Source organism: Macrobrachium rosenbergii, chromosome 44 (genome assembly GCF_040412425.1).
Source record: "Macrobrachium rosenbergii isolate ZJJX-2024 chromosome 44, ASM4041242v1, whole genome shotgun sequence".
Lineage (NCBI taxonomy): Eukaryota > Metazoa > Arthropoda > Malacostraca > Decapoda > Palaemonidae > Macrobrachium > Macrobrachium rosenbergii.
The window spans coordinates 5,015,504-5,025,503 of record NC_089784.1 but is presented as its reverse complement, the minus strand read 5'-3'; the positions used below and the strand labels follow the sequence as shown (position 1 = coordinate 5,025,503).

The window sequence follows — 10,000 nt, the reverse complement described above, 5'->3', positions numbered from 1 at the left end:
TCTTTCCATTTTATCCAGGTATTACTGTGGTGACTGTCCATTTTATCCAGACATTACTGTGGTGATTGTCTTCCAGGTATTACTGTGTTAAAGACCCCATTTATCCCGGCATTACTTGATACTTGATAATGTGGTCTGTTTGTCCAAGAAAGCTTGTAACTTTTTCTGAGTAAATACTAAATTAGATACCATCCAGGTTGAATAAGGTCCTTTTAGTAATTCTACTAATGCACAGAACAATTGTGTATGTGATAAAGTTAATATATATATATATATATATATATATATATATATATATATATATATATATATATATATATATATATATTATATTATTATATACACTAGCTGACCAATCCGGCACTGCCCGGGAAAACCCTGAAGACATCAGAAAAATTTTCTTCCACCTCCTTGTACTGACTGCCCCTTTTATCCAGGAATTACTGCCCTGACTATCCCTTTTAGCCAAATATTATAGTGCTGACTGTCTCATTTATCCAGCCATAACTGTGGCGACTGTCCTTCTGTCCAGAAATTACTGTACTGGCTGTCCCTTTTATCCAAATATTACTTTGCCGACTGTCCCATTTATCCAGATATTAATGTGGTGACTGTCCCATTTTTTTTTTTATCCTGGTATTAGTGTGGTGAATGTCTCTGATCCAGATGTTACTGTGGTGTCTGTCCATTTTATCCAAGTATTACTATAGTGACTGACCCATTTACCCATTTATTACTGTGCTGACTGTCCCGCTTATCCAGTTATTACTGTGCTGACTGTCCCTTTTATTCAGGTATTACTGTGGTGACTGTCCCATTTACTCATTTGTTACTGTAGTGACTGTCCTATTTATCCAGGTATTATTGTGTTGACTGTTACTTTTACCCAGGTATTACTGTGCTGATTGTCCCATTTATACAGAAATTACTGTTTTGGCTGTCCTATTTATCCAGGTATTACTGTGGTGACTGTCCCATACATCAAGGTATTACTCTGCTGCCTGCCATTTTTATCCAGGTATTACTGTACAGACTGTCCATTTTATCCAGGCATTACTGTGGTGACTGACCATTATATCCAGGCATTACTGTGGTGACTGTCCATTCTATCCAGGCATTACTGTGGTGACTGTCTATTTTATCCAGGTATTACTGTGGTGACTGTCCATTTTATCCAGGTATTACTGTGGTGACTGCCCATTTTATCCAGGTATTACTGTGGTGACTGACCATTCTACCCAGGCATTACCGTGGTGACTGTCCATTCTATCCAGGCATTACCGTGGTGACTGTCTATTTTATCCAGGTATTACTGTGGTGGCTGTCCATTTTATCCAGCCATTACTTTGGTGACTGTTTCTTAGAGCAGCTCGTGATTCATGTTGAATGTAAGTCCCTGGCTATTCCAAGATAGGAACGGTTGATGTAGCACTTCTGTAAGTGTGAGTATATTTACTGTATTTGCTATAAACAGCCTACTTCTGGAGATGCGGAGAGGGGGGATAAATAATATCTAGAGAGCATGTCCACACAGTAGTTTCATAACAGAACTCTTCCAAAAGCAAAATATTGTTATATATGCACAATCAACACTGGTAAAAATGTAAAGTATTAGGCTGAAAGATGTGAGGGTAAGCTGTGCCAGGAGCGTTTCACAGTCAAAATTCTAAATAGAATGAAAGAGATGAAACATTAAGACTTAATTGACCACCAAAGCAGTATTTATAATCGTAAGAGACACCATCAGTATTTTTTGGGTAGTACAAAATAGTCCTTGGAATATAAATCTTCAATTTAGTCTATGGTCCAGAAAATTAAATGCGGAAATTTTGTTCATATGTTCTGTCATTAAAAAAAATTTGTTCATATGTTCTGACATTAAAAAAATTAAAGTATATAAGAAATAAAAAGCGAAACTTTAAAAAAAAAGAGAGATGAAGACGAAGGAATGACAACAAACTGAATCGAGAAACGGGCCGATATTTTCACTCCTCCCAAAGTGTCGCAGATATATTCTGAACGCTCGTAGATATGTCCTCGGGTTTTACAGCTGAGAAACAATGAAAGACGAAACCCAATTTTTAAAAATATCTGTCACGCTAACAACCCACACCTAGGCGTGGACTCGAGCGAGAGGAACGGCCCGAAGGAATAAATTGGCCCTGGGGTAACACTGAAATTGGTTTGGACTGGAGTTGGGGGTGCTTTGGGGGGGATTCTGTTCCTTCAGTTTTCCAGAGACAAGGAAGACATTTGGCATTCAACAGCTAAATAAGGCTACGCCCACCCACCCATTCGCCATGATAAAACCTGATTTATGAAACCATCTTCTGGGCAGGCCAGTCGATTATACGGAGAAAAAGGTTTGACCCGTCCAGAAAAAATTGCGATGGAGAGGTATATCGGCCGATCTACATCCGTTCTCGTAAATTTGCACGCTTTTTTATTTCCATTTTCGTTTTCCATGCTTTATTTTTTCATTCGTCACCAACTATTCGTTACTTTTAGGGAGCGGTGGAAGAGTTGCTAAATGCTGAAACATTGTTACTTGAATCTTTAGGGAATTGTAACCAAGTAAAGAAAATCTTTATATCACACATCTGCTTATATATATATATATATATATATATATATATATATATATATATATATATATATATATATATATGCATGTATTTATGCCATTTTTAATTGTTAATGGCCATTATCATTATTTTGTTTTTATCGACACTTTCAATTTGTTTTTTCTCCTTAGCTCAACAGTCATTATTCTATAGGACTGTCAAAAGAATGTTTCTCCTTCAGAACATTTGAATTCTCTGAATGAACTAGCGACTGTACCTGAAATAGTGTAACCAAGCAGTGAATTATGTACGCCTACGCCTATGTTAAAGAGGTTGTTAGCATATAAAGGGATTTAAAGGTTAACAACTGAATATAAAATACCTTGTAATTTTTATGTAACAAAAATATGAATAATAATCATATAAATTTATATTTCTAATATCAATTAATCAGAAGTAAATACATACAACTTTCATCTTAATCTTTAAGGCTATAAACATGTTTTAGAGTAAATTGTTAAGGTTAATGTTTCGTAAGCCGCCGCGTATGTTGCCAAACCAAGGTAGCTCAATACTGTTTCGTCTGGCTCAGCTATCTGTACAAGGACAAAAATTTTTTAGGCTGATGGCTTTTCTAAATGTTGTGGGTGATTAAGGTGCTAGAATATCTTCTCTGTGTTTGAGTGGTGTTAGTAATCCTTTTGTTCGTGCTTGCTGTAACCACGGTCTATCTACTGTAGACCGTGGCTGTAACATACCTTTCACACTTCGGTCTATCTAGACCGTGGCTGTAACATACCTCTCACACTTCGGTCTATCTAGACCGTGGCTGTAACATACCTTTCACACTTCGGTCTATCTAGACCGTGGCTGTAATATACCTTTCACACTTCGGTCTATCTAGACCTTGGCTGTAACATACTTTTCACACTTTGGGATATCTAGACCGTGGCTGTGATATACCTTTCACACTTCGGTCTATCTAGACCGTGGCTGTAACAAACCTTTCACACTTCGGTCTATCTAGACCGTGGCTGTAACAAACCTTTCACACTTCGGTCTATCTAGACCGTGGCTGTAACAAACCTTTCACACTTCGGTCTATCTAGACCGTGGCTGTAACAAACCTTTCACACTTCGGTCTATCTAGACCGTGGCTGTAACATACCTTTCACACTTCGGTCTATCTAGACCGTGGCTGTAACATACCTTTCACACTTTGGGATATTGTTAGCGAAGTCGCCACATCTTAACTGCTGTAACGTGACGCAGACTCTTGAGTGGATTTTCTTATCTTACCATTATTAAGTTTAAGGTGTTGCTTGATAGGTAATTTTCCTTGTCGTACTCTATCGTCTAGTCAGGTTCAGTTGAATCCTACTTGTTTTTGGATCACGCATACTTTTAAAAAATGCTTGGGTTGCTTTGTAAGGCGAAGATGCCAGCGTTTTAATGATGCGAAAGGCACAAGAGTAAGACTGCAATTGAGAACTAGTGAAGTAAATGGGGCCGAAGTAGGAAGAAGTCTAGAAAAGCATGTGAGGTAGATTACTAAGCTGAGGCCATATATTTTTATCTAATGAAATAATCTACAAGTTTCTTGTCCAAGAAAATAGGGAAATATCTGAAATTTAACATTAGAATATAGTCCCTTTGAATGATATCATGTAATGGCTCATTCATGTGTTTTATCTGGAATTACAAGAGTGTATTCACGATAGTATTTGCCTTCGGGTTGCTACTTTTGAATGCTTCTTCAGAAAGCGACCAGTGACACTGCAGAAGAATTAGTTACCGAAATAGCGTATTTTGTGGTAGTAAAAAATAGACAGATACAAGAAGATGGTTTTGTGAGGGTATGGTCTGATGTTTAGTGCAGTGAGATGGAAACGTTAATGATAATGGCGCTAGTTGTTATGTGGGGAATTTCCTGTGTTAGGTCTAACTTTGTGAACCTCTGTGGCGCAGTGGTATCAACAGAAACAATATTTTTAGAAAATGGGACTATTAATGGGTCTACGCTGGTGTTCTGGGGATTTTGTTCTTTATATAAGGAAGTGAAATTGTACTAAAACTGTGATATTGTTGGTGCTTAAGGACTTTGGTTGTTTTGTTTGGCCTGACTGCCTGTATTTCATGAAATCAACATTTTCTTGGCTAATATTGTGAAGGCTTTAATTGCTTTGCACTTCAGGTATTGTTAATTGTGTTGATGCACATATAGTTTTTGATTATATATATATATATATATATATATATATATATATATATATATATATATATATATATATATACACACACACAGTATATACATATACGGTCCGGTGGTGGCCTCAGCCACGGCCCATGAAACTCTTAGCCGTGGCCCATGAAACTCAGCCACGGCCCGGTGGTGGCCTGTGTTGTTGGTACCTACCTATAGCGGTTGCCAGGAGTAAGATTATGGCTAACTTTAACTTTAAATGAAATAAAAACTACTGAGGCCAGATGGTTGCAATTTGGTCTGTCTGATGATTGGAGGGTGGATGATCAACATACCAATTTGTAGCCCTCTAGCCTCAGTAGTTTTTAAGATCCGAGGCGGACAGAACAAGCGCGGACGGACAAACAAAGCCGTCACAATAGTCTTCTTTTACAGAAAACTAAAACTCAGTATAAAAAAATATACAGAAGTAAAAACAAAACGAAAGTGCGTTATATGAGATTAACGAAATAAAAGAAATCTAATCTTATTAAAGCAATGAAACAAGATGAAATGAATGAAACTGATTTTCAGAGAGAGCAGAAATCTCCACACGTAAAGATAAGTAAAAGAGCGCGTGAAAGGAAAGAAAATAGATTCGTCACTTCCCCCGACGCTTTATCTGAATATTCTCGTCCTGCGAGTAATGGATCGCAACGCTTTATAATCCCAGATAGGAACCCCTTTTCCGCCCAATTCTCATAATTTTGGCATTCCCGCTACGCCCGCTCGTCTCCCTCTCTTCAGAGTGCCGCGTTTTGTATGTAAAATGCTCCGGCGAAGACTTCCATAGGGATACATAAAAACTAAGCTTCATACAATATATTTCTTTATGGTCTTCAGCTCGGTAGCGTTCTAAATACGACTCCGAAGTACATTGACGGCGTGTTTATTCGGGGCCGTGGAGGTCGGGCCGGGGTTTTTGGGGGTAGGGCCAGAGGAATTTGGGGAGACTGGAGAAAGCAGGAGGCGACGTTGGTGCCTCCTCTTCGCAGCGAATAACACAAATGGGCAAACTTTATTAACGATCGGCCGTCGCACATGGTAATGGCGGCCCGTCGCCCTTCAATTCAGGATGTCAAGCCTTTGAGTTGGCCTTTTGATATATGGTTATACAGCCTCATAGAGTGACCCCGTCGTCTCCCCTCCCCCTCCCCTCCCCCTCCCCCTCCGGCTTCTTCTTAGCCTACGTTCCCTGGGGGTTAGCCAACCGGTTAAGCTAAGGGCCTCAGGGATACTGAGGCGTCCCTTCACAATCTGTGGGCAAATGGGCCCCCGTTCGCCAAGCTCGTCCGCTTTATAAATGATGCATATCTGGCAGGAGATTGTCCGGACGTCTCGCGGCCTTTTGTCCAAAGTGGTCCTTCGCCTTTCTCTTTGCTCTGGATTTTCCTGCCAAGAAAATAATGAAAGTGAATACGAGACGCGCCCTCGTTCAGGCAGTTCTGGTTTTCATAAGGTCTTGATAAAAATATTTAAAAGTATCGTATAATAAAGTTTCTCGTGACAATTTCGTTTACATGTTTCTTTATTTGGCAGCCTTGTATCGTATATCTTCGCCAGAAAGAAATCGTTTCCCATGATGTGAGGTGACTCCAGAAAACCAAGATGATAGTTACTGTCACATTCATCTCCTGAAACTTCAGTATAGCATCAGCTGTTTCATGCTTGATCAGCAGCACGTCGATTTCTTTACATATACATTGTTACTCCTATATCCTTCATTTTCTTTCGTGCTTCTTGGGTACCGGGGCGTTTTCGTTCTAGTACTACTACTCCTCGATGATGATGAACTTGGGAAACCTACCCCCGTTGCTTCAGTTAAGAACTTCATACTTATAAGAACGTTTTACCGAAATATCCTCTTGTACTTCCTCTGCATATTTATTGTGTCTGAAGTCTTTACTATTGGCACAATCTTTTTCTTGAGAGTATGGAAGTAATGTCATACATCAATAGCAGCATATTGCTGTCGTAGATGAAGCCAACGCAGGTTCTTGTTCTTGAGGAGCAGCCGTTAACCTAGAGGCGTGAACCAAGGTCACGTAAAATTTCCTAATTAAGGACCCACAAACACCCTGAAATTTATTTGCTTTTCTTAAACTTGGAATAACCTCAAGCAAAAAGCACGCCTCATATTGTCTGAATAAATTTCATTCGACAATAGTTGTGGATGTTTCTGTCCCTCTCTTAGAAGGTTTTCAGCTTTTAGAGAAACCTCAACCACAGAGCGGTTGGATATCGATGAAATTCCAATTAAATCCATAACAACGGACGTTTTTCTTTGCTAATTTATATATCTAATAAATAATAGTATATAGATATATATACATATCTAATAAATTTTATACTAGTTTTGTTTCGTATGTATACAAGTTTTTTCAATAAGCTATAATTTCAGATATCAATCAACTTGCGGATGGCGTCCCGGCCCAATGAAACAACACTGGTATGGGTTAAGGTGGCAGAAAATATTCAAAGGTAAGTCGAAGTTTATTTTCCTGATTCTTAACTGTAGATAAGTCATAGGCTATAATGACATATCAGCATTACACTTTCAGAGATGTATAGAGAGAATAATGAGTATCCCAGCAATGGCTAAATGCCAGGAGGAAACTTGATTTGGATAATTAAATCTCCATTTCACCCGTCATTTGAGTTTTGTTCTTTTCTTGTTATTTTTCAGCATGTCGAGGAAATACCGTCGAATGTTCCTTAGACATTAGTTAATTTTTTGTTCTACTCTTTTAGATACGAAGCAAGGGGTTCCTGTTCAAGTAAGAACAACTGTTTTTTTTTTTTATCCAGAATGGAAGGAAAATCCTACTGAAATTGTAATTGGTATCAGATAGACAAATATCCATGTCTACGTTTATTAGCCATAATTAGCGATGTTAGACTCAAGCACTGCAAGCATCTTGCAAGGGACACTTGAGTCTAGACATAACATACGTGGCACACAGTCGGCTAAACCACCCACTTTTGCCTGCCCTGACGTGGAGGCTGGCCGAAGTGGTTGGTCCTGATGACGTAGGCGAGTTGGCTTACACACGGGAGAAGCAAAACGAAGGAAGAGTATCCTTTCGTGTCAAGGAGACATTCAGTATTACTCGTTCTTATCCGGTGCCAGTGACAACTACTTTTCACGAACGCACACTGTTGGTTGCAAGGGTATCAGTGTGACCCATTGCCTGCCACACCGGGTGCCCAATGAATGTTGTAAGTTTGATATCTCAAACTCTGAGGTTGGCGTCTCATAGTAAATGTTCAGGTATATTGTCTGGTTCCGCAATATACAGTAAATGAAGTAATTTTATGATTAAAACGAAATCACCCAAATGCTGTACTCTCTCACCTGTAATCATAAATGGCACTATTTCCAAGGCGTAATAATTTTTTTACTGCTTTTTGTTCATATACGTACGAAAAGCACGAGGCCATAATTTTCATATATTGACTCGTCTTTTAAATGATCCTTCTCCCGTTTGTCTTACTGACTGTCTGTCTATAGATATTTACAAAGATCCATGTTTTACATTTACACTTATATATTTTACATTTCCGATGACTGAACTCTACGCTTTAACAGTAACTTGATGAATGAATGATATCTTTAAATTTACCCCCCTCTCTGTATGACACCTGTGAAGGTTGTTTTCAGATAGCCTAAGTTGCCGTAACCTTATATGAGTTCAGAACCATGGGAGTCTTGTTCTTTAATTTTGAAAGCTAACACTTGTTAACATTATTGGTAACACTTTTATGAAAGCCTTAATCCAAATCACCAACTTATATATAAGGCATAATCCTTTGAAATTTCGTAATCACAAACAGTTTCCTATGCCCGTACCGCCCGTCGTGATTTTACACGTTGCATCGGGGATTGGCAGTTAAAGTATTCGTGATTTTACATCACTAACGTTACTCTCTTTAATTTAAGACTTATTTTTGGATAATTTGTCCCTATTTAACACACGCGCATGCAATAGCAGTGTTCACTAATAGGTTTTTTTGCCTCAGCGCACGCATAGATGCACCAGTGGTGTACCTGATAATTTATCTTCAAATTTGACTTCTTTGTCTTGAACTGTGAACACTTACACTCACTTGCCAGCGGTAGATTCAAATACATTCCTTCTATTTTGACGCAGATTCGAATTTCCTGACCAGTTAACGGCTGTTCCCACACGCACCCGACCTCTAACAATGAAATTCTCTGTAATGTCATCCTAAAAAGTGCAAATTTAAAGTATACTGTTTATATTTTTCTGAAAAACTGTATAGTTTTCACAAGCCTTACGAAGCACCATCGTCAGTGCAATGGTACATTCAAAGCATTGCGAGTTTCTGAAAATTGACTGAAAAGATCCAAAGTCCTTCCATAGTATTCCTTTGATATCCGAAGTACTATCGTCTATGCAAAGGTTCGAAGCAACCAAAATGCTATCATTTCCCAAATAATAAACAATATTTTCTATTTTCTTTCATCAGATGTCACAGAGCAATCTCCCCTTTTATTTATGTGCCTACTTATAATTCTTATTGCCTCTCAGTGGGTGCCAGTTGCTAATTTACAATGTATTTTACCCGCAGAGCAATTGCAAACTCCTTTGAATATGCAAATTACACAATCAGAAATCTCCTCCACTCGAGTTCATTGTCTGCTGTTTTCTTCTTTGTTTTAGCATTTCTTGTCTGATTAGGTACTCGACGCGGGGGAATTCTTCTTCTTCTTTTTTTAGTTAGGGAAGAGACTTCGAAGTATACGATTATTTTTCTTTTTTTGTTTCGTGGGTTGAAATGAATTGTACTTGGTAGTATTTATCTTTGAAATTAGGTTTTCTATTCCTGTTTTTACACTTGATGGCTATGGGAATGTATTCTCAATTATATTCATTATTATAGAATAAGAATTAACTTTCGTCGCAGTTATTTTCTTTCATTTCATTACAGGAGAAGAAGAAGAGGAAGAAGAGGTGGAACTGACGTTTGTTGTGAGTAATATCTTAACTTTCTTCTTATCGATTCAACACTTTGGCAAATAACATCAGTCTTTTATATCAAAAATTTTCTTTGGAAATTAGAATGAATAAAAGACATTGTTATTAATATTATTGCAAATCTTCTTCACAATCCCGTGAATATGTTTATAAAATACAAAATCCACATTTATGTAAAGTACTGTATTTACAAA

At 38.1% G+C, this 10,000-nt stretch overlaps 1 long non-coding RNA gene across 1 annotated transcript in view; it reads left to right on the top strand.

The window, feature by feature from the left end:
* The window catches only part of LOC136829278 (uncharacterized), a 17,430-nt gene extending 7,501 nt beyond the window's left edge, over positions 1 to 9,929 (top strand). The window contains exons 4-5 of the long non-coding RNA XR_010850343.1: positions 7,208 to 7,287; positions 9,760 to 9,929. This is a non-coding gene — a long non-coding RNA (uncharacterized lncRNA). The remainder of the gene's footprint in view (positions 1 to 7,207; positions 7,288 to 9,759) is intronic.
* Positions 9,930 to 10,000: the final 71 nt, after the last annotated feature.